Consider the following 6,222-nt stretch of genomic DNA (forward strand, 5'->3'; position numbering starts at 1 on the left):
ACGAAGATACGAGCTATTATAAGAATGAGGTTGACAACTACCTTGCCGAGGCGCCTAGGCATATAGAAAAGCCATTAGAGTAGTGGGTAGCGTATACTAGGCAATTCCTACAGCTCTTTAAGATAGTATTCGACTTCCTTTTAATCCTAGCTACATCTTCTAAGTACAAGAGACTATTTAGCCGCGCTAAGCACTATATAAGCTATAAACGATACTCGCTTTATATAGATTTAATTAATATATTATAATGCTTAAAGAATTAGGTATAAAATAGGGAGTTCTAAAGCGTGAATATTCGTCGTCGACGGTGTTAATGTCTAGGTAAGGCGATAGCGATCTTAGCTATATGTAGGAGGTCTAGGCAGGGCGATAGCGATCTTAGCTGTGTATAGGAGGTCTAGGCAAGGCGATGGCGATCTTAGCTATATATGGGAGGTCTAGGTAGAGCGATAGCGATCTTAGCTATATATAGGAGGTCTATATAGGGCGTAGGCGATCTAGGATTATATAATCAATTGCTTAGTTAGAAAAAAACAAAACTAGGCTCTCTCGATTTTATTGTATTTTTAAGTGATTTAGCTATTATAAGTGCTATTGAGCTAGAGTGCTAGAGAGCTAGAGAGCTAGAGTGTTAGGAGCAGGGGCTCCTAAAAGGAAGGGGGTATACATTGAAGTGACAGAGTACAAGCAAGGCATAAGCAGAGTACACGCTATAGGGTAGCTATAGGTAGGGGGGGTACGGGTAGTTGCATTGAACGCTAGCCTCTCCTACTGCCTATAGGTTCTATCCTCCTTATCTCTCCTATCCTAGCCCTCGATCTTCCTCTACATCGGCTAGCCTCTATTCCTAAGCTCGCAGATCCTTTCCTAGGCTATCCTATAGCGCCTATATAGCTCCCTAAGTACGCCCAATCCGCTCTGTTGCCGACCCAATGTCTTAGTTCCCCGCACTTGCTTAGCCTAATGCCCTGTACTTCGCTTAGCTCTATACCCCTCTGATCGCTTCTCTAGGTAGCTCGTGTAATCTAGGCTACTGATGTACGCCCTAGTAACGTATATAGATAATTTGTATAGTGCCCTATAGTTGGCTAGGCTATGCCGAGTACTAGATATAGAGCAAGGTGGTCGGGCCAAGGGTTGTACTAGGTGCTGAGACACGTCCTAAGGGCTGTGCTAGGTGCCGAGGCAAGTCCTGTAGGTTAGGGTGGTTCCAAAGTATAATAGGGCCCTCCTCTTTTAAGGTCCCTAACCCTAGGGACTACTATGCTATAGCTTAAGGGGCGTAGCGATCGTGTTTTAGGTTATAGCCTTGTATACCTAGCGACGGACTATATAATAGTAGTTTAGATAGCGTATACGTAGCTTACGATCTTGCTATATACGTAGTTCCTATCGATCGTACTTTGGCCTACGACCTAGCCTACTAGCGGTAGATCGTATAGCGGTAGTTTAGATAGCGTATATATAGCTTACGATCTTCCTATATATATAGCCTCTATCGATCCAACTGCTCCTCTATATATACGATCTAGGGCGGCCTAGATGGAAGTGGCCTATTTAGACCTAGGGCCGCCTATTTAGGGCCTATTTAGGCCTAAAATAGGAAAGCAACAATAGAGCTAAATAAAACTGAATAGAAGGAGTATATATTTAGGGTAATAGTAAGAAAGAAAAAGGGGTAAGGAGCATACATTATATACGTCTTAAGCGCCTTCGCTATATATATAGAAAAGGGGAATTGAAACTTCTATTAAAATATCGTAATATAAGAAATATAGGATTTTAGGCCTTCTAAGCTTAGACTACTTTACCGAGTATATCTTCTAGGCTTATAGCTCCTAGGCTTCCTTTCCTCCTTTTCTTCCTTTGTACTATCTTTGTAAATGCCTAGCCTACCTAAGTGCCTAGCCTACTACAACAATAATATAATACTAGCCTACAATTGCAATTGTATATATACTCTCTACTTCCTTTTAACGCTCCTTCTAATCGTATATATATAGCTAACTTCTTTACTTTATAGATAATTCGTTTTTTAGCGCTCCCGCTTTCGCCTCTCCTTAGTAGATCGCCCTACAATAGTTTAGTCGATTAGTAGGATAGCTCTCGATCAATAGGATAGCTTTAGCGATTCTAGTATATAAGGGCTATATAGCTAGCGAACTTACTACGTAGCTAGTGGAAAGAATATAATAGTATACTAACAATGTAGTAGATTCAAATAACTTATTTATTTCTAGCTACGCCTTATAAATGACCTTTAATGCTAAGATATCAATAGATAGCGTAGGGCAGACGTTGCTAATACATTAGATAGAAGTAATTATATCAAAGTTGTTCTCGAGCCTAGGCTTCTAGCCTATTAATATAACGTTTAAAGAGCGCCCTACTAGCAAGGCGGAGTCGCTTGCTAACAACGTGCCTATAGCTCTCGCGGAGCGTACGTCTAGCGTAGCGGCTACGCCCGCTAACAACAATAAGAAGGAGAAGAAGAAGGAGAAGGACAAGGATAAAGAGATAGAGGAATCTAAGCCTCCGACTCTATATAAGGGCGGCTTTGGCTATAAGAGAAGGGCGGTATATAGAGAGGGTGTAGATAGGGAACAACGTAATCGCTAATAATACGATAGTCTAGTGACCTTGACTCGACGCTTAAGAAGAGAGTCCCTATAGACGCTACCTATATTATTCTATAAGTGTAGAGAGCGTAATTAAAGTATATCGAAGGCGTAAGCTATATATATACTAACAATGGTAGCTATCGCCGTTGTATAGCTAAGTTTTTCAATAGTAGTAGCACCCTCGTCTACTACTATTAAGCTGGTATATATCTATATATAGGTTATATATTCGTTGTGTCTAATATGCTTATAGGTTCTAGTTTATACTACGTCGAGTATATATAAAATAAATATACTTACCTAGCTATAAGTTGCCCTCCTTCTTTAAAGGTACTAACCTTAGCGCTTTAAAGTTGAAACCTATGTTTTTATTATATATACGTTGTACTATTGCTAATCCTTTTAAAAAAATAAAGATTTATCCTACTGCCTTCGCTATAATTTATAGCTTTATTGAAGCCTTTAATAAGAGGGACTACCCTATCGCTAATAAAAAGGTAAGTTTTAAGTATCTCCCTTATATATACGTTGTATATACTAAGTACGTTCTAGCTGGCTATACTTGTCTAAAGCGTTATTAACGTATTTATAGTAGCCCGTAAGGCTATTAGCAGTGCCCTAGTCGCCTCTACCGCCTACTCTAAAAACTTCTTAGAGTAGTAGGGGGAGGTATAAAAGGTAGAGGGTATATTGAAGAGGCGCCTCCAACGCTTTATCGGCGTGTCTACGCTGCTCCTACCTCCTTCCCCTCCTCCTAGTACTACGTTAGAGGAGGTAGTAGAGAGGCTAGCTAAGCTAGAGGAGTAGCAAAAGTATATAGAGGGGGTAGTAGTAAATTAGCGAGTCTATTGTATCTATAAAGCGTATATATAGCTAACAATTAAAGAATGAAATTTTAATAGTAGTGAAGAGCTAGGGTCTACTACTAGATAAAGATAAGGAGGGGGAGGGGGGTAGTAAGGAGGGCGCTAATAACGTATAGATAGCTGAGTTTATAACGAAGTTGATCTAGGGCTTAGAGAAGGACTTAGCAATGTAGGGGGTAGCTATTAGGTAGGTAGGTAGGTAGCTATTGCATTGTTTTTTCTTTTTTCCTTTTCTTTTCTTTTTTCCTTAATTGAAGCGCTGTTTAGCGCCTTTATTGCGTTTCTACCGCTTATCGCCTACGCCTATACTCATTTTAAATATATACTTTGTAAACGTATAGTAAAGGCCTATTATTAATATACCTATGTAGCTCCTAGGTGTTCTCCTTTAGTGGGTAGTTCTTTTATTTAATAAGGAAATACCTATCGAGAGGTGGCCCTATATGATTAAGAATAGCTTTGACCTCCTAATACTACTTCTATACAACGACCTATATATAATCGCGGTATATAAACGCTTTCTATAGGTTGTCGTTGAATAGCTTAAGTATTACAATAGAGAAAATAGGGTAGAACTTAAATATAGGTAGAAGATCTAAACGATATATTATCTTTTTACTACCTATATTAGCGATGATTTTAAATGGCCTAAGATACTTATTTGCAAGTTTGCTACTTAGGTACCGCTAGCGAATATACTTTGAATTAACCTAAACCTATTGGCCAACTCTAAAGGTTATAGGCGTACGCTTACGGTTGTACTACTTTATATAACCTTCGTTGGCTTGTACTAGGGCTTTATAGATTCTTTCCTAATCTTTAGTGAGCTTCCTAGTATACTCCTCTATAGTAGGAACGTTGCTTGAGCTATTTGTAAACGAGTCTGCTGGATCGCGTAGGTGGTAGCTGTAAAAGAGGTATACCGGGGTCGCCTTTGTAGCCGAATACACTAAGGTATTGTAAGTGTATTTGGCTAGAGCCAACTTCTATACCTAGTTATACTGCTCCTATATACAGTAAGTATATAAGTAATGTTCTAATGCCTAATTCTACCTCTCTGTCTAGCCGTTAGTCTAAGGATAGTATATAGTACTCAGCTTTTATATAATATCTAAGAGGTCGTAGAGTATACGCTAAAACTCACTTATAAACAAGCTCCTATAGTCGGAAACAATGGTCTATAGTAGGCCGAATAGTTGGTAGATGTAATCAAAGAAGAGGTGGGCAAAGGCGTTAGCCTAGAGCTGCTTATACATTGCGATATAGAGGGCGTACTTAGTAAACTTATCGACAATAACGAGGACGGCGTTGTAAGATTTGTATATACAGGGGTCGATAGAGGTAGGTAGGCTAGTGACAAAGTCAACTATAATATCTTGCTATAGGCGTTTAGGAACTGGTAGCGCTACGAGCTTACTATAAAAGCAGTGGGTTCTCACTTTTGTTTATCTATATATAACGTATTCTACTATATATTGATCGATCTCCCTATATATATCTAGCTAATAGTAGTAGCGCATTAGGCGCTTGCAAGTCTTTCTAATACCGCTATAGCTACCTATTGTAGCGTTGTAGTAGTGTACTAAAAGCGTATACTATAGGGCTATAGGCATATAGATCCTACTACTATAACGTAGGATACTATCGTCTCTACGCTTCTACTGCCTACGTATATAAGCCGTCTTCTAAGCGCCCTTAGTTACCTAGGGATCGACTTCCTATACCTAGATTAGTTGCTGCTTAAAAGGCTAGCCTTCGTCCTCTACTAGCTTCCTAGTAACAGCAACGACGTATAGGCGGTGATTAGACATATATACGTCGCTAGCTAGACTACTATAGGCCGTCTAGTCTAAGGGGGGTCGCCGCTTAGGCCCTAGGTAGCTAGATTCCCTTATATATGTTTCCTAGGCCTCTAGGGAGCTACGCTCTAGTAGTGGTTTACTAGGTCTATCTAGGCTATAGGTAGTACTTTTGTCTATACTATAGTTGACTAGTGGAAAAGCGTTATCTAAATAGGGCCTCTACGTCGCCGCCTCTCCCTTGTCCCTAGCCATAGGCTCACAGTAACGTTTACCGCTACCTATACATTATAGGACCTCCTAATTACTTTACTCAAGGTATATATTAGGTGTAACACTCTTATTAAACTCCTACTTACGTAGCTTATACGTATCCTCCAACTCTCTAAAGCCTATACTAGGTCTTAGCTATATAGTTAAAGTAACAGCCCTAACTATAGAGTAGTGCCCTAGTATATAGTCCTTTCCTATAGCAATATACTCCTTTAGGAGTTGTAGCAATGGGTTCTTAGCGCCTTCGTCGCTAGGGCCTTCTACTAGGTCTAGTCTTCGAAAGAGTCTGTTAGTAGGGTTCTATAGGCTAAGGCGATACTTAATAACGAAGTTAAATTCTATAAGCTTATCGCTCTAATGTAGTTACTATATAGAGGGCTACTTCTTTGTCTTTATATACTTGAGGTTCAAGTAGTTAGTAAGGGCGATTATAGTAGTCTATAAGTATAGGAGGTAATACCGCTAGGCCTAAAAGGCGTCGATAAATGTAAATAGCTCCCTATTACTAGTGCTATAGCGTATTTCTTTAGAGCTAAGTTTATAGGAGTAGAACGTAATAGGGTGCTACTAGCCCTTAAACAGTTGGGAGAGGACTACGCTAATAGCGAACTTCGAAGTATCTACTTTAATATAGGTCGGAAGGCTAGGATTGAAATAGCGTAG

This window comes from Thermothielavioides terrestris, chromosome 5, assembly GCF_000226115.1.
Source record: "Thermothielavioides terrestris NRRL 8126 chromosome 5, complete sequence".
Taxonomy (NCBI): domain Eukaryota; kingdom Fungi; phylum Ascomycota; class Sordariomycetes; order Sordariales; family Chaetomiaceae; genus Thermothielavioides; species Thermothielavioides terrestris.